Source organism: Crocodylus porosus, unplaced genomic scaffold (assembly GCF_001723895.1).
Source record: "Crocodylus porosus isolate Cpor-Errol unplaced genomic scaffold, CroPor_comp1, whole genome shotgun sequence".
Taxonomy (NCBI): Eukaryota; Metazoa; Chordata; order Crocodylia; family Crocodylidae; genus Crocodylus; species Crocodylus porosus.
In genome coordinates this window covers 2,866,127-2,889,744 of record NW_017728927.1, presented here as the reverse complement: position 1 = coordinate 2,889,744, position 23,618 = coordinate 2,866,127, and the positions used below count along the sequence as shown (strand labels likewise).

Below are 23,618 nucleotides of genomic sequence, written 5' to 3'. Positions count from 1 at the left end.
AGGGCCCTCCTGGCCCCCTCCCTCACTGGAGGGACAAGCACTTCTCCCCTGCCCTGCCATAGCCCCAGCTTCTGGACACGTTCCCCCAGCATTGGCAGGCAGCCCCCCTTCACACACCCATCCCCTCCACACATCCCTGTAACACAAGCACATACACCCCGCCACTGCCTCCCAAACAGTCTCCAAGCCTTGGCCCTCCAACCCCCACTCCCCATAGACTTACCTGCATCAGGCTGCTGGGGCTGGTCCCACCACCCTGCCTGGCTGCGTGCAGGCCACATGTGTGAGCATGGCACCCCCTGCCTCCAAATATCCCAAGCAGCTCATTGCATGCTGGAAGGCTGCCAGCCTGCAAGGGGAAACCTGCGATTTCACACTTTTTTTCTGAGACTGCTTGTGAGCCTTTCAAATATTCTTCCAATCCACTTTTTCTCGACCCAGGGGTTGAGAAGCACTGCTCCAGACTATCCTCCAGCTCCTACTCAACTTTTTCTACACAAGCAAGAGAACTGGGATCTTTTCTTTGAAACAAAAGCTGAAATTTTCATGACATAAGATAACTGCCAAGCTGGGGCTATGAGGAGACTCACGACACAACTATAAGAGTGGGTTTGGCACAGCTTTGTGTCAGTTGAAATGAAGTGGCTGTACACTAGAATGACTGTTCAATGACCAGCACCTGCTATTAGCAAAGCTCTTTGATGCAGGCCTTCAGTGTGAATTCAGTGATGCATCATTTGACACCACGGTTTAATGAGGGCTCGGGTTGAACACATGGAGAGTGGTGGGATGCACATTAGAGGGAATGTGCCCTTGATTAAGGGTCTAACACACCTTTTCTGGAGCTCTAAATCATCACAGGAAGAGCATATTTCATATAGTTGCTGATGGCACTTCAAAAAGACCAAAGGGCTACACCGACTGTGGAAAAAACACCCATGGCATGACGGATCATCCTTCTAATTCAGAAACAATTATGCTGGATTCTGCATTTAGTACAACTCTTTCCCATGAACATCCACTATAAAGAGACTGCAGCAAAGAATCTGTGTACACCAGCTACCAGATCTCTTCACACAAGCTAGAGGACACAAACATTTTATCAAAAGATTTGTAAAAATAACCTTTTAAGGGTGTTTTCACAGGGCTTTAAATGTTGACTTGCATTATGCACCCAACTGGCTGCTTCACAGAGAGACCAAAGCTTATCCCATGCTGCCCTCAAACAGTTGGCTATTGAGAGAAGGGGCTGTTGAAATAAGGCACATCTGAAAGGTCAATGAAAAGGTTCGGTCATTTTCTGAGGAATCATCAAGGGACGGTTTGTATTTGTGCCCTAAAGCCTGTGCATAAAGTAATGCACATCTACAAAAGCATATTCTTTTTGACTGGGAAATTAGTCAGGTCTCACCATATCTAAAGCATTCTGGTAAGATGGGGATGGACAGATCAGGATTTGATCTGTTTGAAAGTCTAAAACTACATATTTCAAACTAAACTGGTGCTTTGCTTCAGGTTCACCTGCTGCGATTACATTTGTCTTACCATTTGCTAATGCCATTCTGGGATAAAACAAGGAATACATTGCACAGGGCTGTTTTGCTTCAGCCTCGGTATTAATTGTCATCAACTGCCATCTACTGACTGTATTGCCTTGTATTCAGGTGCGGCTCAGCAGGGAGGGCAAGCCAAAGGAATGGCTTTTAAAAAAAAGCTCAAAAAATGGTTTGAAATCCCAGGAACAGACAAGTTCCAGTATGATTTAATCTCAGATACTTAAGTTAAGGGCAACTTAGCAATTTAGTGCATCATTACTGAAAGGCAGTAATAGCAGCACTCTCATTCCGAGTCCCCTTAATCAGCTCATATTCTGACTCTTCTCAGCACTATTTGAGCTGCACTACCAGCTCCTGCAGTGGCTGTTCCAGTATGCCTGCAGCCAAGGCTTTAATGGGAATGAACTGCAGGAAATCTTTCTTCTGGCTTATCAGCTGAAGTGGGAATAGAAGAGAGAGATCTCTGGCAACTTATCCTACCTGATGTGTGTAGTCAACCTCTTAATCCAAAAGCCATCATGTTGGGACCTAGAGAAAAAGTGCTGCACTCTTCTAATAAGTCTCAGAACATCCCTGTTAGCAGAAGCAGAACAAACCATGCTACACAGTGGGTGTGTCTACATGTGCAATTAGTGCATCTGAATCTTTGCAGAAAATGTAGGCTCATTAAAGCACTCCAGTACACATGTCTACACACGTGCCCCTGTCAGAAACAAATTGCACCTTACAGGAGCATCCCAGTCCAGAGCTGCTCCTGCCCTGATCTGTCTGCCTGCAGCAGCCAGGGGGAACTCCAGGCACCTCTGGGTGCCAGCTCCAGGGCTGGCAGGGAGCATGGGGGCCAGTCCCAATCCCCACATGGCTGGGAGAGCTGTCCCCACTCAGTGGGGACACTGCCTGCCAGTCATGTATGGACTGGGAGGTTCCCGATTCCCACATGGCCAGGAGAGCTATCCCCACTGAGCAGGGCAACTACAACTGCTGCATCCCAGCCACATGGAGATCAGGTCCCAACGCAATCGCCACATGACTGGTAGAGCTGTCCCATCAGCTGGGACTGCTGCACCCTAGCCATGTGTGGAGGTGGCTCCAGCTGAGTGGGGTTGGAGCCAAGTGGGGACAGCCCCCCCAACCTTTTGGGGATCTGGTCCTGACCTGATCTCCACGTGGCTGGGATGCAGAAGTCCCAGCTGCTGGGATAGCTCTCCTAGCCACACAGAGATCGGGACACATCCCAGTCCTCCACACAGCGGGGAGACAGCTGCCCCTGAAGCCAACAGAGGTCCCTGCTGCATCGGGGCTCAGCCAGCCAGCAGCAAACCCCCTGTTGTGTCTATACATGTGCTACTGCTCAGTAGGGCTGTGCGAAACAGCACCATTTCATTTTGACTTCTGTTTCACTGTTTTGCCAGTGTTTTGTTTCGAGTTTAATTACGTTTCGTCGAAACTGTTTCACTGTTGCGACGCTGTTTTGACGTTTCACCCATAGGCTATATACAAAACTACCTAGAACTTTGTCATGTTTTTGCCAGATTTGAATGAAAACAGCAGGGATGCTAGTCCCTGCTGAGGCTACAAAGTTTGCCAAGTTTCAAGGAGATAGGTGCAGGGGTTTCTGGGAAACTGCACCTCAAGCTGCTGACAAGCAAAACTCATGCTGTGTGACTGTGCGTGCGTTAAGGTGAGCCCTCACTGGTGCTGGGGCTTCTCCATGACATGGTAGTGTGCCCCAATGAGGTCTCCTCCTCCCCTACAGCCTCAGCTCAGTCCACCACTTTAAATGACTACAGGTAACAACTTAGTAAGCAGCACAGTAGCACCAGCAGCATCTCAGGCAGCCAAACTGTCACAGTCAACATCAGAGTAGTCCTTCCCCCTCTTCTCTCTCCCTCTCCTTAGTTTCTGTTTCCCTGCAGGCAAGCCCAGCTTCAGCTTCAAAACTTGAAACGTTTCAAAACTTTCAAAATGATTCAACTAATTTACTGTGCAGTAAAAGTCCCGCACACATGTAGACGGTGATGTTTTACTGCGCGTTATATTAGTCTAAGGCACAGTAAAGTGTCTCATGTAGACATGTCCAACTTGTGGAAATTCTTCACGGGGTTGGAGGGAACTTGGAGCCAGGGAAGAGCAGGGAGGGTCACTAGTAGCACAGTAATAGCACCAATTGTTTATCCATAGGCTGGTATGCTCGTACTAACGTTCCAGAAATCAGACACTGAGGTCACCAGGTACACCATGCTGGACTTAAAGCAACAACAAGCAGCAATGAAATTCTGTTTCTAACATACAGCACACTCTGGAAGCAAGGGAAGATAGAAATTGCTAAGTAAAGCCGGCAATAGGCTGGAACACACCCAGCAGCAATGTGCTGGTTGATGCAATCACTTTACGGTGTCTCCAGGCTATTTCCAGTAAAGTTGTATTTGTAACAGAAGACCTTCACTAACACTGGTTGGGAGGGGATTACTGTACAAAGCAGGTTTCATTGTATTCAACAACATTTTGCCTGTCTGAGAAACTGAATTTTGCATACCATTTGTGCCACTGCTATTTCCCTTTAAAAAAAAATGGAGTCAAATATTTAAGAAGAAGATCAGGCCCCAGCGGATGTAAAATGTTCTTGTCCTGCCAGAAACATAGGGCAGATGGAATTGTAACCTGCACAAACCCAGAGTGGGGACTTGTTCCCCTGTGGTTGCTGGCCCTCATAAGACATTTGAGTCTCTGGTTGCCTTTACATTACTGGACCCATTTCTTTAGTTCAAATAGCATTGCTTCAAGCTTTTAAACCCACAGACTCCAGATCCAACCACCAGTAAGGCACCAACTGCAAATGTTAAGATGGCAAGGCTGCTGGTATCACCTGCATTGTGTTCACACAATTAGGTAACAGGTTTTGTTCCCATTACCCAAAAAGAGTTCTGTTGTGGAGCTTTATTGCTTTCATCATTGCCAGCAAGGTGGATTGAATGCCTCCCAAATCAATCTATAGCTAGGTCCTTAAGGCAGTCTTAGGTGGCTGTTCTCTCTATGCCTATTGCTACTGATAGCACTGAAGATCTGACAACCACACAGTGGCTTTCCTTGGCAAACAGCTGCCAAAATACATTACTTCAGGAGGTCCCATATAACAGGAAAGTTTAAGCTCTAAGGTTCATGATTATTTGTGCACGCTGCTATTTCAGATTGTGGTTATCAAAACATAGGTAGGCTTAAAGTCAATAAACTTACGGTAATTACAGACAGAATTATAATAATTTCTTGTTGAGATCCAATGTTTTCCCACAAAAACAAACCGTTACTTTTATGAGAAGGAAAGCACCTGCTGTTGTGTTTTTAAATAATTTTGACATTTTTTTAAAAAGATCACTTGACATTTCCATGGTAAGAGCTCATCAGGATTCATTGTTTCCCCTGACTGTCAAACACTTCTTCAGGAAAGTGTCTCCTGGTTAATTCAGCCAGCACAAAGAAGACCAGTTTCCCTTCTTGAGCCAACGAAGCCCTCTTCAACCTCCCAGAACAGCATTAACACAGTCTGCCAAACACCTGGTGAAATATGCAAGCGTAGTGATGGTTCCTATATTCTTGGAAGATTAAAATCAAATGTGTTGCATTCACATTTGCTTACAATTTCAAAAATATACCTTATTCTGAGTACTGGGAAGTGCTGTGCATCAAAAAATAGCATTAGAACTATTAAATGCTATTGTTTGACCTTGGCTGTACCCTAAAATGTCATTTACAGTTAATGTGTTTTTCTTATTTTTCATGCAAGTTCCCCAAGTCTTTTCATGTTTGAAATGCATTAGGTAAATAGAAAGGGTGATGGGGAATGTAAATTTAGCATCTGAGAGTCTAACAACCATTAAACACTGCCTTATACTGAAACACATAATAATATGATAAGGAACAATAGCCAATCTGAAAAACAATAGGTAATAAGAACCATAAAAGAAGGAAGAGACAGAAGAAAATTACCTGTCATAAGTAGCTATTAAAGAGCCCATATTCCAGCTAGAAAAAAAAAAGGCTCCCTCAAATTCTGCTCATCAAAGAAAAATTACAAACTCCAGCTGTCTACCATTTAAGAAATACCAAACAAAATGAGGAGAGTATACTGCAAAATGCCTCTTCTGGCATTATACTTGCTACTGAGGAAAAACATTTTTGATGGGGTGACCTTTGCATTGAGCTGTGCTCATAGTGAAATGTGTTTCACAGACCATGAAAAAAAACCCTGCTTTTTTGACAGCTGAACTCTACATAGAAAATATTTAAGAGAAGTTGCATTAAAAACAGTAGGTGGCGGATGCCAATTAGTTATCTACTTCCCTTCCCACAGTACTGATGGGAAAAATTTCTCCCCACTAATCACAGGGTGCCTGAGATTACAACAAAAGCAAAGCTGAGCTTTCAACCTGGCTGCTTCTGCACTTAAGATAGGGATTTCATTTCCTCTGCAGACCTGCATGCACATGTGTGTATGTCTCCCCACACACGCCCCTCTTCCTTTTTCCAACTTTTTGCTCATCTCCTCCTGTTTTTAACTCAGCCCTTAAATCAAAACATATTTAAAACATCCAGCAGGCTCAACTGCAGGAAAAGTTTGTGGGTGTTTTGTTTTGGTCTCTGAAGGGGAGGAGGAAGTTAGCAGAGTTACAGGAGGATAGAAAGAAAATCTGGACGAGATCCTTAGCTAATATTAATTGGCATTGGTACAGGTTCTGGTGGTGTTTGACTGACATAAGTTCTAGGTCTGATTCATCTTCAGAGAACTCATCTACAGGCTACAATTTCACCTTGACACACTGAAACTGCTACTGGGAGAGCACAAGGGAAAGGGCAGCTGCAAGACTAAGAGGCAGGTCCAGAGCTGTTCAGCTGCCTGATGGCTCTAACTCTGCACTTGAGAATAAGATGCACTTGAAAATAAGATGCCTGTCCTTCCTTTAAAAACATCCCTCTTAGTGGAGTTTTAGAACTGTGAAGCATGGGAGGGCTACGTGCAAGTGAAAGAATAGCCAGGGTCATTATCTAGTTTGGATAGAGTATGACAGAACCCCTCCTCCCCCATCGCCGTGCTCACTGATTGCAAGGCCCAGAAGGAAAGTCATTAGACGCCCAGGATATCACAGAATCATAGAAAATGAGGGTTGGAAGGGAGCTCAGGAGGTCATCTAATCCAGCCCCCTGCTCAAAACAGGACCGTCCCCAAGTAGATCATCCCAGCTGAGGCTTTGTCTAGCTGGGTCTTAAAAACCTTTAAGCATAGGGAGTTCACAACCTCTCTGGGTAACCTGTTTCAGTATTTTACTACCCTCCAAGTGAGAAGGTTTTTTTCCTAGTATCTAACCTAAGCCTCCCTTGCTGCAACTTGAGACCATTACTCCTTGTTCTGTCACCTGCCACCACTGAGAACAGTCCAGCTCCATCCTCCTTGAAACCCCCTTCAGGTAGTTGAAGGCTGCTATTAAATCCCCCCTCAGTCTTCTCTTCTCCAGACTAAATAAGTCGAGTTCCCTGAGCCTCTCCTTAGAAGTTATGTACCCCAGCCACCTAACCATTTTCATTGCTCTCTGCTAAACTCTCTCCAAGTTGTCCACATCCTTTCTGTAGTGGGGGAGCCAAAACTGGACACAGTACTCCAGATGTGGTCTCACCAGTGCCAAATAGTAAAGAAGAATAACTTCCCTTGATCTGCTCCTACTAACACAGCTCAGCATGCCATTAGCCTTCTTAGCAAAAGGACACACTGTTAGCTCATATTCAGCTTATTGTCCAATGTAACCTGCAGGTCCTTTTCTGAAGAGCTGCTGCCCAGCCAGTCAGTTCCCAGCTTGTACCGATGCATGGCATTGTTCTGTCCCAAGTGAAGGATTTTGCACTTCTCCTTTTTGAACCTCATGAATTTTCTTTTGGTCCAATCCTCCAATTTGTTGAGGTCTCTCTGAATCCTAGCCCTATCCTCCAGTGTATCTACTACTCCCCCCAGGTTGTTGTCATCTACAAACTTTCTGAGGGTGCACTTCATCATATCTTCCAGGTCGTTGATGAAAACATTGAACAAAACTGGCCCTAGGACTGACCCCTGAGGCACTCTACTTGATACCAGCTGCCAGCTAGACATGGAGCCATAGACTACTACCCTGTGAGTCCAATAATCAACCAGTTTTCTATCCACTTTTCCACTTTACTGTCCACTCATCCAACCCATACTTCCTTAGGTTGCTTGCAAGGATTTTGTGGGAGACTGTATCAAAAACCTTGCTAAAGTCAAGGTGCGCCACATCCACTACTCTCCCTGCAGCCATAGAACCAGTCATCTTGTCATAGAGGGCAATCACATTCGTCAGACATGACTTGCCCATGCTGACTGTTCCAGATCCTTCTTCTTCCCCTTGTTGAAGATGGGCACTATTTTTGCCCTTTTCCAATTGTCCAGGACCTCCCCAGATCGCCACAAGTTTCCAAAGATGATGGCCAGTGGCTCTGCAATCACATTGGCCAACTCTCTTGGCACCCTCACTTTCATCCTTTCTGGCCCCGTGTACTTGTACATGTCCAAATTTTCTAAATAGTCTCTAACCTGTTCTTTTGCCACTGTTGGCCGTTCATCTCTTCCCCAGACTATGCTGCCAGGTGCAGCAGTCTTTAAGCTGACCTTGCTGTGAAAACTGAGGTGAAAAAGGCATTGAGGACTTCAGCCTTTTCCGCATCCTCTGTCACTAGGTTGCCTCCCCATTTAGTAAAGGACCCACACTTCCCTTGAACCCTGTATTGTTACTAGCCTACTCCAACTGCACTTTGGCCTTCCCAAATCCATCTCTGCATTCCCAAACAACACTCTTGTACTCTTCTCTAGTAATTCATCCAAGTTTCCACTTCTTATAAGTTGCCTTTTATTGTTTTAGCTTATTGAAGAGATTCCTGATAAGCAGGGATCCGGGTTTCCCATTTCCCATGGAAAAATGGAGAAAACCATGGATTACCCATTTTTATCAGAGAAAATGTAGATTTCCCCTTTCAGCAGAGAAACCCACAGACTTCCCACTTTTGCAAAGAGCTCTGCAGGTGGACAGAGTTCCAGCCTGCAAGAGCTGATTGCAAAAATGGCGGAAAGCCCCAGCTCTACCTGGAGGAGGAGATGGCGGGGGAAGGGGAAGGGCAGGGCCTGAGGCTTTTAGTCAGTCCTAAGGGTTGGGTCAGGCTCACTTTCCTTCTGAAGCCTGTAAGGTAAGTGCGGCTTGGAGGGGGCTGGGGGGTTGCAGGGCACGGCTGGAGGGGAAGTTGGCTGTGGGCTGAGGGATCAGGGAGGTATTGGGGAAAGACCGAGAGTCCGACTGCACATGGAACACAAGTGGCTTGATTGGCCTGACAGGGCTTGGCAACTCCATGTGCAGCTTTCCTTAAGGGCATGGAGGACCCAAGCCAGGTTGGGCCGATCAAGCCTCTCACGTTCCATGTGCTGCTGGCCAGGCACTCCGTGTTGTAGATTCATAGATGCTAGGGTCAGAAGGGACCTCAATAGATCATTGAGTCTGACCCTCTGCCAAGGCAGGAAAGAGTGCTGGGGTCAGCCAGTTGCCTATCCAGCCTTCTCTTAAAGACCCCCAGAGAGCATCACCTCTCTTCCATTTCAAATTTTGGCCACCCTTACCATGAAGAGGTTATTCCTGAAATCTGGCCTAAATCTGCTGTCTGTCCGTTTGTGATCATTCTTCCTTTTTACCCCAAGAGGCACCCTAGTGAACAGAGTATCTCCGATCCCTTGCTGTGTTCCCCTAATGAATTTGTAGGCAGCCACAAGGTCACCCCTAAAACTTCTCTTGCAGAGGCTGAAGAGGTTTAGGTCCTTCAGTCTTTCCTCATAGGGCTTGTCTTGTAAGCCCCTTACCATGCTAGTGGCCCTCATCTGGACCCTCTTGAGTCTATCAACATCCTTCTTGAAGTACAGCACCCAAAACTGGATGCAGTACTCCAACTTCAGTCTGACCAGTGCTGCATAGAGGAGAAGTATCACCTCCTTGGATCTATTTGTCATGCATCTGCTGATGCATGATAAAGTGCAGTTAGCTTTGCTGATGATTTCATCATGCTGATGACTCGTGTTCATCTTGGAGCCCACTATGACTCCAAGATCCCTTCCCACTTCTGTGCTGCTGAGAGTCACTTCCTAGCTAGTAGGTGTGCTGGATATTTTTGTGCTCTGGGTGCAGCACTCTGCATTTGTCCTTGGTGTACTGCATCCTATTGTGTACTGCCCACTTTTCTAACCTGTCCAGGTCTGTCTGCAATTGTTCCCTACCCTCCAGACTGTGCATTTCACCCCACAATTTAGTATCATCCGTAAACTTGAACAGAGTACACTTCACACCCACATCCAAGTCACTGATGAAGATATTGAACAGTAGAGCTGTGCAGAATGGCACCATTCCATTTTGACCTGCATTTCAACATAACAGCTTTTCATTTCAAATTTCATTTAGATTTGAAACCGCTGTTCTGTTTCGTTTCGTCAAAACAGTGAAACTGTCTCGACGTTTCACTCATAGGCTATGATGGGGAAGCTTGAAACAGCCTATAACTTTGTCATTTCTGGGCTGATTTAGATGAATCTTGCAGGAATGGTATCCCCTTCTGAGGGCATGCAGCCTGCCAAGTTTCAAGGAGATAGGTATAGGGGTTTCAGGGAAACTGGACCTCAAAATCTTGAAAGCAAAAAACTCATGTCACATGTACATGTTAAGCTACAGTGGGGTCAAAACTGCAGGCATGCTAGCCCCTGCTGAGGCCGTGAAGCCTGCCAAGTGTCAAGAAGATAGGTGCACAGGTTTGGGGGAAACTGCACCTCAAGCTGCGGACAAACAAAACTTGTGACATGGGTGACAGTGTGTGTGTGTTAAGGTACAGCAGGGTGAAAACTGCAGGCATGCTAGCCCCTGCTAAGGCCATGAACCCTGCCAGCTTTCAATAATGAGAGCACTCCTTCCCCCCACTCCCCGCTCCCTCCCCTTACTTTAGTTTCTGTTTCCCTGCAAGCAAGCCCAGCTTGAGCTTTGAAACTCAAAACATTTTGAAAATTTAAAAACGTTTTGATTTATGAAGCTCTCTGTTTCATTTCAATTTCCTTGTTTCGAGCTCAAAAGGAGTTGAAACAGCATCGAAATGAAATTGCCAATGAAATTTCGCACAGCCCTACTGAAGAGTATAGGTCCAAGTACTGAACCCCCCAGGACCCCACTACCCACATCCTTCTGGGTCAATACCGACCTGTCTACTACCACTCTCTGGGTGTGACCGGTAAGCCAACTGAGCCTTTCCACAACACATCCCGCTCCTTGCCCGGCCAGCTGCATGTGGAATGTGAGTGGCCTGATCAGCCTGACCGGGCTCAGTGCCTCCATGCCCTTAAGGGAAGCCGCACGTGGAGGCGCCGAGCCCAGCTGGGCCGATCAAGTGGCTTGCGTTCCACATGCAGCCGGCCAGGCACTCAGGTGGGGAGGGCGGAGGTGTTGGGGGAAGCCCTAGAGTGGCTGCCTAGTCAGCAGCGCATGAGACTGAAGCAGCCCTGGAGTGACCAACACCCCGCACACTACTGCCGTGCCCTGCGTCACTTGCCTATGGAGCTGCGTGGCTAGCCACGGGAAAACAACTCGGGGCACAACAGCATCAGTGGCAGTGAGGAAGCATTGGCTCCGCAGGCAAACAGCACAGCCAGTGGGGGGGAGGGGGCTTTGCATGCAGCAGCTGCCACCGCCACTGCACTACCACTGCCGCACCCCATGCTGCCTTCCCGCGACTGGCCACACAGCTCTGCGGGCTGCACACAAGCTGCCTGGCTGGTTGGCCAAGGCAAAGGGGGCTCACATGCAGTGCCCACCACCAGACCACTGCCACCACTGTTGCATCCTGTGCCGCTTGCCTGTGGAGCCATGTGGCCACAGAGCTGTACTCACAGAGCCATGCAGCCCGGGGCATGGCAGCAGGAGGGTGGTGGTGGTGGTGGTGGCTGCCACGTGCAAGGCCTCTTCCCCTGCAGCCAGCTGCACCACTTGCCTACGGAGCCACTGCCCTGCCACTGCCACTGCCACTGCCACGCCCCATGCTGCCTTCCCACAGCTGGCTGCACAGCTCCATGGGCAAGCAGCACGGCAGCAGCAGGCATGGTGGTGGCAGTTGCTGCCATCCCATGCAACGTCTTCCCCTCCCTTTCCCCCTCCCCCCCGGCCAGGCAACTTGTGTGTAGCCCGCAAAGGGGCACATCTGCCCTTGCCCCCCCCAGCCCTGCTCCTGGGAGCAGGCACAGACACAAATTCCCCTTCCCCCTCATTCTCAGTCTGCACCCCCCAGCCCCTTCCCTTCCCCCCATACACACTTACCGTGTGCGTGTGTATACGCATGGATGCCTGAGGGGCTGTTGTGGGGGGAGTGAGGAGCACCAGCAGGGCCAGGAGGGCAGTAGGGGGGAGCTTTAATTTTAATCACGGATTTGGGGCTTATCAGAGAATGCAGTTTTTTATCAGAGAATTTGCAGTTTTTTGTCAGGGAAAACCAGGATCCCCGCTGATAAGCCAAGCTTGTCTTTTTTCATACTTGCTAGGCTTCAAACACATCAGGATGGCTTGTTCTTGTGCCATCAGTAAGGTTTCTTTAAAGTACATCCAGCTGTCTTGGACTCCTCTCCCCCTCAGACTGGCCTCCCAGAGGATCCTGCCCATCAGTTCCCCAAGGGAAGCGGAGTCAAAGTTTGCTTTTCTGAAGTCCAAGGTCCATACTCTGCTACTCTCCTGTCTACCTTTTGTCAGGATCCTGAACTCAACCATCTCATGGTCACTTCTGACTAACTAGGGGCCATGCTGTTCTTGACCTGCTGCTCACAAACAGGGAAGACTGGGGGAGGAGGTGTAGAAGTGGATGGTAGTGCTCCAGCCATGCGAGTTATCCCACAAGTCTCTGTTATTCCAGTCACACCACAGTTCCTTGACTGCGTGAGGACTTCCAGTTCTTCCTGCTTGTTACCCAGGCTCCATGCACTTGTGTATAGACACCTGAGGTAGCCAGCTAATTGTCCTACTTTCTCAGGAAGAATGAGGAGGTCTCCCCTGTTGCCCCCTCCTCCTTGTGCTTCCTTCAGGTCTCCCACTTCCCCGCTTACCTCAGGGCTTTGGTCTCCATCTTCCAGTGAACCTAGTTTGAATCCCTCGTCACTAGGTTAGCAAGCCTGTCTGTGAACATGCTCTTCCCTCTCTTCGTCAGGTGGATCCTGTCTCCTCTTAGCAACCCTTCTCTTGGAACAACATCCCATTGTCAAAGAAGCCAAAGCCCTGCTGGCAACACCAGCTGCGCGGCCATGCATTGATCTGCAGGTGGTGTCCACTCCTGCCTGGGCCCTTCCCCTTGCTGGAAGGATTGAGAAGAACATCACCTCTGCCCCCATCCCTTGCACCCTTGCACCCAGAGCCCTTTTGTCACTTTTTTATCTGCTTAGGGCCTCCCCTGGCAGTATCATTCATGCCCACATGGATGAGCAGCATGGGGTGGTAGTCAAAGGGCCAGATGAGTCTCGGTAATCCCTCCATGAAATCTCAAACCAGGCAAGCGCAGACCTCCTGAGACAACAGGTCAGACTGGCAGATGGATGCCTCCATCCCTCTCAAAAGGGAGTCTCCATCCATCACCACCCATTGCTTCTTCTTGGCGGCAGTGCTCTCAGCTGGTCCAACCTTGGGGAGGCCTGGCCTGGCCTTTTCCACCACGGGAACTTGCTCCTTCTCCTCTGTTGCTAGGGCTCCATATCTGTTCTCCAGGCAAACTGCTGCAGGTGGAGATGAAGATTTCTGCTTGCTGCCGCAGGTCACAAACTTCCAGCTTCCACATTTCTGGGAAGTGCATGTCCTCTCCCTTCTCTAGTGCTGCCTTTGGCAGTCTTTCCTCTCCACAGTCCTAGAGGTCTCCTTCAGCATCAAATCGATGAAGTCCTCATGGTGGAGGATGCCTTGGAGCCTTGCCACCTCCTCCTGTAGGTCTCTTGCGCACTCCCTGAGGGACACCACAAGAAGGCACCGCTCACATCACAGGCAGTCCCCCCGCCTGGCTGTCACCGGAAGCAACCTGCAAGCTGCCGTCTCCACAGCACTGAACCAGGACCCTGACTGCGAGTGTGCCAGGGGAGGCACAGAGCCTGGGAACCTGGGGTATGGAGGGGGACATTCCAGTTTACCCTCATGAAAGCTACAGACATCCTCAAACAGTTAGATCCACCCTAGATCTTAGCAGCACGTTGATCTTCACAGTCAAGGCAAGCCAGTCTCTGAATGCAGCAGCACACAGGGGAGTGATGTGGGTAGCAGCACATCTAGCTGGCAGCAGCTCCCCAGCCTAAAGGATGAGCTGGATCAAAGGCCTTTGGCGGGGTTCAGACTCACCTCACCTGTGACTGCTCCAACAAGATGCCTTAACCACTCCACCCTGAAGCCAAAGCTTTACACCTCATGCACGTATTCTGAGCTATTCCCAAAGACCACCTCCCACTCCACCCCATATTAGAGGAACGGACATTCAGCTGAAATCAACAGAGGTACGTGGGCCAAAGATTTGACCCCTTCTGAGAAATAAAAGCCAGGGAAGTCTGCTACATAAACCATTCAACATTTTGCCAGACAGCTTTGAGATCCTTGGCACTCCTAGCTAGACAGACACATTCTCACCAGAAAGGCAAGAGTCCTCAGATCAGTCGGAGGTTAGTTCCCCTACTGAAGCCTTAAAAAAAAAAAAAACAGATTCAGTAAACTCTGTGCTCTGTCCTCCTCCTAGGACTTCCACCCAAGTGCACGGAGTAGGAAGAGGAGGGCAAGCCAATTTCCATCTCAGGGGGTGCATCTACATGTTCATTAATGCACAGTAGTTCCTGAGCATTTAATTTAGTACTTGCTTAATGAAGTACAAACTAAATATGCAGTTACTAAAGTTACTGTGCAGCAGCACAGGAGAACACCTTTTTATTGACGCTACTGAGCAGTAGCCTAATGATTCTGCGCAGTGGAGTATTAGCACTGTCCATGCTGTGACACGTTACTGTGCAGTGTTATTAGGCTACTGCTCATTAAGCATCTTGTGTAGACATGCCCAGCAGCAAGTATGATCCAAAGGTGGGGCTAACAAGTCACATTAAGCAAGGCTCACTTTCAAAGCACTGTAAAAATGAATGAAAGTCTCTACTGAGGTCCAGATTCCCCAAGAGCTGCTTTAACTCCAAATAATGTTTTCCACACTGCATGCAAGTGGCACTGCAGGCCAGGATCTTCACAGCACTTTGTTTGATGGCTACTTCCCTTCAACTTTCCAGCCTGCCACCCCTGTGTCCCAATTCAAGCCTTGCAAAGCGGGTAGGGAGTAAAGGATCACATGCCTCAGCTTGGCACTGCTGCCATGAAGGAATTCTCTCCCTTTGTCCTTACAGGCCTTAAGGGCAACCAGAGTGGGACATAAGGAGCAGATCACAGCTAGACTTGGCCTCAGGGTCTCCAGTGGATAAACTGCCCTGTACCCTGTGGGATGTGGCAACAGCATTCCCACTTCAGCATGTGCAGGTGCCTCGGCGTGAAAGGATGCTCTGTAATTACACCTCCAGCTGAGGATGGTGACTTAATCAGCAACATTGCTGACTCAATGCCAGGCCAATTTCTGCCTTTCAGGGGGAGAGAGAAAGGCCTGGGGTTTGGGCATTGTTTCCAGACAGGGAGCTACTGTAGTGCACCCTGTATGCTCTGACACTGCAGTGACTGGTACAGGGTAGAGATGTACGTAGATGAGATGGATAGACAGCAAACAAACTGACCCCAACTTGTGGCATAGCCCATCAGTGAGACAATCTCCCCGGACCCGTTCACCCCCACAATAGCTGGCATTTGGGCAAGGAAAGCTCCACAGCGTTTTCGTTACGGCATCAAATCTCACTGGGGCTGGCAGGTGCATTCCCTATGCGGCAAACAGGGAATTCTGTCAAAAGATCTCACAGACGATCTCCTAGAGCAGGGGTTCAACTTCCGGCCTGTGAAGCCGTGGCACCTGGCCCATGGGGCTCTCCCTGGGTTGAGAAATTTGGTGGTAAGGGAGCACTGGCGATTCATACCACCACCCTCCCCTCACCAAACCCCCAAACCTTGCACAGCTGGATCAGGGCTGGGCATGCCTCCGTCCCCTTTGCGTGACTGGATTGGGACCAGGACTAGGTCACGGGCGGGCCACGTCCCCTTTCCCCACGTAGCTGGATGGGGCTCTACTGCACCTACCCTGGACCACTGGCCAGATCCAGCCTGTGGAAGATCCAGGCGTTGCCCATCTGGCCCGCTGGGCAAAAAAGTTGAGCACCACTACCCGAGAGGATCTGCTGGAGAGTCCTTAGGCCTCCACATACACACCAGGCTCCCTCTGGCTCTCGGTAACATGACTCAGTTGAAGTCGTGCTGCCAGGTCACTGCTTTTCCCCCTCAGGGATGGTCTACAGAACAGAGATTCAAGGAATAATGAGTGCTGGTCCCTCTCAGGTTGGTCTAGATCTGAACTGGTGACCTGGAGGGAAAGGATTTCCCCTTCCCCTTTTCCAGTTACTACTGACCTGAGATATCCATTTTCCCCTAAAATTGTTGCATATGCTAAGACCTCCTTTGACAGCAGGTAGCTCACAGACATGTTGAGAGACTGTTATTTCTCCCTCCATATGACTGTTTACTGAACACAAAACTACCTTTACTTTATTTCTTCCCTTTAATCCTGTATTATGGGCTGCTCACAACGTGTCCGCTCTAACCATTTGGATCAGATCAAAAGCAAGCAGGTTCATGCTATTGCTGTGATATGGAGCAGCGCCAAATTGGTGCTTAGCTTCGATCCAGTTAATTCAGGGTGTGGTAGGGAGGGAGCAGAAGAGGCTTGACAGGAAATGAGTACCTGTTTGACAATTTTGCATTGCTGTTTATGTGGCTCCAGGAACCTGCCATCACAGTCATGAGAGAAAGGGGAAATCAAATCAGGAGTATTTACCAGCTGGAAGGACAGGAGACATGCAAAGCAGGTGCCAAATGGTTGCTTTAGGGTTTCAGCTGCTGAGCACAGCCAAATTTCAAAGTGCCAGCTGCTGGAAAGGCATGCTGAGCTGGGCAAGATCCTTACAAAAGGCTGGCCTGAGAAGCAAGCAGGTAGTCATAAAGAAAGGCACCTGCTGGGAAAGACATGAAGCCTCGTATTTAAGGTAAGCAAGGGATCTGGTTGCAGGACATCACCCAGGTCTTTGTATTTGGAGTCTCAGGTGCATTATGGCTGTAATTTTCAGAAGGATTAAGCAGACACACTGGGGACTAGCAATTATAGCAAGCTCAGCTCCCATTTCAGCACCAAAGCGAGACTGGCTAGATTTTCAAAGCTCTCCACAGCTTGGGGAACAGTTCTGAAAATCTGGTTCTTACTGCGACGCCTTAAATAGAAGCTGAGCTGTTTGGAAATCTGCCCCAAGTGTGACTTCTGAGCCCTGGGTAATCTGGCTGTTTTTGAAAAATCTGAGAAGCATTATGACATTAGCCTTTGTCAGTGTCTTGCAGGTGGACACTGCATAACTGTGCTCACCATCAGGCAGACAACGTGCATGCGAGGTAGCATTCTTCATTACAGAAAAGAATGTAGTGCGGAGTCTCCATCTGCCCAGCACCCGTCCTCTACTCAATGAAGCACCTACAAGCACTTTATCTGACCCTCTCTGCTCTAACAACTGACCTGGACGTTTCACAAGATTTTCCAATCATTTCTGGCACCAGAGGAGTCAGAAAATAATTCACATAGCTTTTCCATTTCAGGCCCAGTGAAAACTAGGAAGAAGAGTAAGGTGAGGAGGAGATGACAACCTGAATAGAACAAAACTCAGAAGAGAGAATGGATAGGATTTATTCAGTGCCTGGTTTGGCAGAAGGATCAGCCTGGTCTTGCTTCCCAACTCTGCTCCTGGCTCTGCTACACTAAAGCCACCATTTGTGATCTGAAATACAGATTTGCAGCTGGATACAGACAATATTCTCATAGCTCGCATTTCTGCCTCTTCAAAAAATTCCTCAAGCACAAGAGGTTTCGTGTCAGAGATAGCTCGTGGTCCACATTTCAGCTGAAACTCTTCCTCTGGACAGGCATGCCTCTTAATTTAAGTGATGCTCTCAGTCCTACAGAAATCGCACAAAACAGGAGGAAGTGCTGAGGCTGGGAGAGATTATCTGAGAGTCTTGACAAGGACCCTGTAGGAATATGAATGCCGACCTTTCATGGAGGCTACCCCCTACAGGAGATAGTTTAGTGCCCTGGGTTACCTATCACAATGATGAGCACAGTATAGATGCCTCGCTAGAGTGATCGAGTACTTCTGAGCCTGTTGCATGCATTACATTGGGTGTCTGACTGCTGCTTTTCCAGGTTGGCTGGAATCATCTTTGCTTCAGGGACACTTGGGAACTCTGCAACACCAAAAATAAGGTTCAACAAAAATTGCTTATGAGACTTATAATGAACCATATCAAGCAATTTCAAGAGACCAGGGATGTTCTGTCATTCAGCAAAGGGTCCCCTGCAATCTACATACTGGAGTCACTCACAGACCTAGCAAAGCACTCCCTCTTGCTGGTTAGTTAAATTTCATCTCTATCAGCCCACAGCCCGAAGAAGAGATGATTGTCACCAGTACTGTTACTATGGCTGCCTAGGGAATCCTACAAGCCACAGGAGTTCAGAAATCCCAGAATTTTTATATTGCTTTTCCCAAAGCAGAAACCAAAAGGGCTGCTGTGGGCATTGATTGGCATCAGAAGTTTGAAGGTGTAAGAGGGAGATCTGTATTTAAAATGTTTCAGCCCAGAAAACGGGATCTGGGATTATTGCAAGGGAATAAAACTCTGTCCAATACTCTCAGGATCCTCAGGCTTTGGCTCAGCTGCTAACTCATGAAGGTGTTAAAAGAAAAAAGAGAATAAAAGCTGCATAAGGCGCTACAGCATGTGGAAGTGCTGATTCCCTTGTGAGCTCCCCAAAACTTGTCCATCGCTTCAGTAAGATTCTCTTAGCTTTGCTGCTGGCAGGACCTTCCCATGTTGACCCCTAGGATGTGGTGTGAGCAGAAATCCAGGGGTCAGCAGTAACTGGCTTATAAACTCTTCTCTGACACCAAGTACCCCTGTGGCCTCAGACAAACCCCTTAACCTCCATACACGTTCATCCCCAACCTGTAACAATGTTGGGAATCCCCATCTACATCATAACAAAATGAGACGTATTCTGCGCTGTATGTGCTGGTTAGTAGCAAAGGCCTGTAATCCAGGAAAGGAAAAGCATAAAAGCAAACGTCTGACATGTTTGATTTATTTACCTGCATGGCATGTTTATTCTGGAATAGACTAGGATGTCATTTGGGAAGAATGCTTGCTTAGTTTCAGACTCAAAACAATGGGCTGCCCAATGTATGTAACCTCAATTAACTAATGGAAATTTCTTGAACTCTTTTTTTTAATTAATCGCTATGTACCACCTACAAAAATGAGATGCTGTTTCATCCTCTGTGTGTGTGTGTGTGTGTGTGTGTGTGTGTGTGTTAGCATATAGTTAAGACAGACTTCTTTCCACCTAAAAATATCGTTCTGTCTTCTACAGCACAGTTATTAGGTGAACAAGAGTTACATAAGCCTAAAAGTCCTATTGTCTACCAAGAGCTAGTTTCAACTAGAATGGCCCCTGTTGTTTCTCTTGCACTTGTAGGAAACAGAACATGAATTATCAAGCTATTTGGTTCACTGATATTCTTGGGATAACTCTGCATATTTCAGACCAGATTCAAAAGTATAAATGCATATGCATAAGAAGGGTGTCTGCCCTTCGCTATTACCTATGACAACTGACTATCCCAAATGTTCTGGGACAGTCCTGAATTTCGGGGCCGTGTCCCACCGTCCCAAAGTTTTGTCCCGAATTGGAAAGTCAGTACTGAATCTTTACAAGCCATGCAGGATGCATATAACCCCCTTTCACGACAGCAGGGTTTTCAGCCAGGCAGAAGCACTATGGGTAGGTCACAAAGGTGATATAGTAGTAGGGTTCGGGCTGGATAGCTGCACTTATCTTTTAACATTCATGCAACAGCAGCAGAATTAGACTAAGATGCAGGTGTCACTCCTCACAGGATAATTAACTCTCCCTCTTGGCAGCGGTTCAGCTATCATAGTCCTGCTTCCAGAAGGCTGTAGCAGGCCTCAGGTCTGTGGCATGTCCCAAATGTTGGTCCCCTTAAAGTTGGCCACCTTACTATCTTTTGGCAATAAAGCAGTAAAACTAAATTACAGGTATTACCTCCCTAGCACCTATGTTTAAAAATAGATTTAGCTTTGTCTCCCTAATACCTGATTATTTAAAATGCATAGTAAGGGATCATACTATTAAGCCATTCAAACTCCCACAAGCTATCCTATTTCTGAAATCAGTGAGACATTCAAAAGAGTAAACACCATTCCAAATAGATTTCATATTTGGGCCCTCTGCCCTGGTTCAAACCAATTGATGTCAATGTGGATCTTCCTATTAACTTTCATGAGCTTTGGATCTTGACCTTAATGCTTCACAATGGTCCGTGAACGTAACAAGCTTGGCAAAGAAATTAACTGAAAAGTGCAACGCACATGGCTTCATAAAAGGTCAATGGTTTGTGACACTATATCTGGCCCCATCAGGTAGCATTAGCTTTTGCTATATTTGCCTTTACCCTTAGATGGTTTAAAATCTGATAAGTAATTCCATTCTCTTTATATGGCAGTAAAACCCAGGAGCTGAGCACTTCACCAAACTCTGGGATGTGTGAAATCCAGATCCAAATTTGGCAATAGCACATTTCTCCATCCTTCTTACAAAATGATACCTACAACCACCTGCAATAAGTACCCCAGAACCTACCTCTGGTCTACAAAGACCACTGAGCCTTAACTGGAGAATATAAGTGCTGCCTCATCTGTCTGCCCTCCACCAGAAGCTGTCACCTCATCCGGACCTTCAGCTTGATTCTCTGTCCCACCATGTAATTCCTATGTATTCCCCAACGCGGCTCTAGGCTTGTTTCTGCATAAAGCAATACTATGCCTTTGTTTGCTTTTAGTATGTACTTCCCTAAGATCAACTTCTCCAACTGCACTTTTTTACCTTCTCTTTCAGTTTTTGTCCCTAATTCCAAACACAGCTGGAGCCAGGGATCATCATCTATAAAACTCAGTTGTTGCCACTCTGTTCTGCCGGAGTTAAGGGCTGTTTTTCCTGCCCAGCCCAGTTTTCCGTGGAAGATGTGCTTCATGGCTTTTTGTTTTGTTTTATTATTTGCAAATTGGCTACCACAGTTCTGAATTTCCCTTTCCATGCTGCAAAGCACCTCTGAGGATATCGAAGAATCGGTATAAATACCCTAGACTTATGAGTCGCGAAGAATCTTTAGGCCAACACCCCACTTCTTTGATAGGAACGAGAAACCTCTTTTCCCAGGGATAAAAACCAATCAATACAGGACCCTAGCACACCACGGCATAAGAACACCATCCCTCGCGCCTGGATTGGCAGCTCCTTTCTGCCTGCCTCCGAACAACAGCATCCCTGGACTTTCTCCAGCAGCTGACATGTTCTACGTGGGTGGGACGGGCCTGCTAATCTCTTCTCTTCCTGCCACATGCACTGGCCTGCGATGGACTGGTATAGGCAAGACACTTTACAGCAATGAGATTAGGAGTGAACAGCCCCTTGAGAAGGTGGTGAAACTCATTCCCATCCAAGCTATGGTTTTAGTCAGCTTACAGACTTCAGCATGCACCGCGGCGCTGACCAGAGAAGGTGACACAGGTCACATCCTCAATTGAGGGGTAAGAACTTTTTTTTTCTTTTTGAAAGAACCAACAAACCCGCCCAAAACTTGAGGTTCCAAGGCAATCGGTGGTGGGACAAACCCAATATCTACAGACATACATTGCCTATGTCTTTACCATGCCCTGCTTTCTTCCCTGGCAGAAGAATTCAGAGGACACTCACGAGGAGATCCTCCCAAGCCCCGCAGAGATCTCCCCTACTTGCATGGGCACAGCAAGAGACCTTGCGCTTCCTTCCTGGTCTCACTTGTGCTGGCTGCTTGTTTCTCTTAGCTCATCCTCGATGCCCTTCAGATCTCTTTGGGAAGGTCATTATCATTCGAAGTAACAAGAAGAGCTCCTAACTGGGAATAAGACCCTGCTATCAGGCACCACAAAAACATAAAAGAAACTATTGTGGCCCCAAGTCCATTTATAAAAGGCACAGTGAGTATGGGAAGAAAAGACAAGTGAAAGGGCTTCCTTAAATTCATCCCCATCTGCTAGCCTATGCTGACTCTGAATTTCAAACAAGCATTTCCAATTTGCTGAGAATAGAGAGCCACTGATGATGAGGCCTATTTCATATTTCCCCCGCTTCTGCCTACGTGTCGAGCTCCTCTCCTGCAGGGAGATTCTTACAGGCAGAGTTATCAGCATAACCTACCTGCTCATGTCTCCTTTGCCTCTGGGGAAGACCTGGGTTACTTTACAGCATGCTAAAAGCAGCTTGTTCATATTTGTACAAGGCCTTTCATAGCAAACAACATCCCAAAGGCTTTTGAGATAATATATAGTCAGAACCACACAACAGAGTAAGCATTGTTGAAAGCCCCTGCTAGGTCAGCATTTTTATTTTCAATCAAAGCAGCATTTTTTTTTTCCGTAATAGTTTTCTTCCCTTTGGCATTTTCATTAGAAGATCAACAGGGAAAAAAAAGCCACAACAACCCCTCATAGTGAAAGTTATGAGAGGCCTGGCACGTGGTAATGAGATGTTATAAAAATGCCCAGCCATAGCTTGAAATATTTCTGAACCAAGCACTCAATCAAATGAACTCAGAAGGAATGGAAAGTTTGTTACTCCTGGGCATGTTTCTCAGGGATTTTTGTCTTATAACTTAGCGGCACGGAGCACAGTCACCTCTAACATGGTATGTGCAAAACCAAAGACTATCCTTTACCAGGATGGTAAAGGGACATAGAATGGGATCCTAAGTTATCAGTCTCCCTTTGCAAGACTTCAGGCTGTTCTCACTCAAAGCAATTCTCAAAGCAAGAACACTATATTAACTAGCTAGACTACATGTACCTAAACCTCCTAAGCATGTTAACACTCCTCTGGAAAGTTTCAGTGGGAAGTCCCTTCTCTTGCTCTGGATTAAGGGCACATTCAGTGGCTAAAATGACCACAGTTCGTGTAGACATACCTGACCTGGCTCCAGGTTAGCTAGCTCGGGCACCAATAGTAGTGTAGCTCAGTGTAACCTACCCACCTAAGCACACACTCAGCTTCTGGGGAGGTTTTGCGGACTGAGGAGAGTTCTGTGCTGCTAGCGGTCAGTTTAAAAGGTACCCCAGACATGGCTATGTGAGCGGCTGCAGACAGGGCCTGAGAAATATCATAAATGTAATATAGAGGCATCATACAGCAACAAGCAGAGCTTACAGCCCACATCAACAGCCAAGTCCTAGGTAAGAATTCAACAGAGTCTCCCAACACACTTGAAAAGAAATGGAAGTGCTGAGGGAAAAAGATAATAGTGACTGAAAAAAAAAGCAGTAAAACTGTCAAGCAACTGGGCTGTGCCTCCAAAGGGCCTAAGCTTTTCAGGGGGCTTGGGATCAAGCTTTTAGCAGATCAACATCTGCCGTGATTGCTGAATACAGTAAATAAAACTGATGCCTAACAGCACCCCCTACTTTCTGCTCTTCTTCTAAATCCTCTCTGCTCAGCTCTCCCTTCTCAGGAACTGCTTAGGAAAGAGTTCAAGAAAGGATGATTCTCTGGGAAGCAGCTAGCTCATGTAAACTAAAAAACAACAAGAATCATGTAATGAGGTGAAGCAGGAGATTTCATAGATTTCATAGACATTAGGGCTGGAAGGGACCTCGGGAGATCATCGAGTCCAGCCCCCTGCCCAAAGGGCAGGAAGTC

At 47.4% G+C, this 23,618-nt stretch overlaps 2 long non-coding RNA genes across 2 annotated transcripts in view; one reads left to right on the top strand and one right to left on the bottom strand.

Moving 5' to 3' along the window:
• The window catches only part of LOC109314571, a 21,792-nt gene extending 8,526 nt beyond the window's left edge, over positions 1–13,266 (top strand). The window contains exon 3 of the long non-coding RNA XR_002102315.1: positions 13,177–13,266. This is a non-coding gene — a long non-coding RNA (uncharacterized LOC109314571). The remainder of the gene's footprint in view (positions 1–13,176) is intronic.
• A 3,919-nt stretch (positions 13,267–17,185) lies between these two features.
• Positions 17,186–23,618, bottom strand: part of LOC109314570 — a 9,643-nt gene continuing 3,210 nt past the window's right edge. The window contains exons 2-3 of the long non-coding RNA XR_002102314.1: positions 17,862–18,055; positions 17,186–17,767 (exon numbers count right to left, since the gene is read on the bottom strand). This is a non-coding gene — a long non-coding RNA (uncharacterized LOC109314570). The remainder of the gene's footprint in view (positions 17,768–17,861; positions 18,056–23,618) is intronic.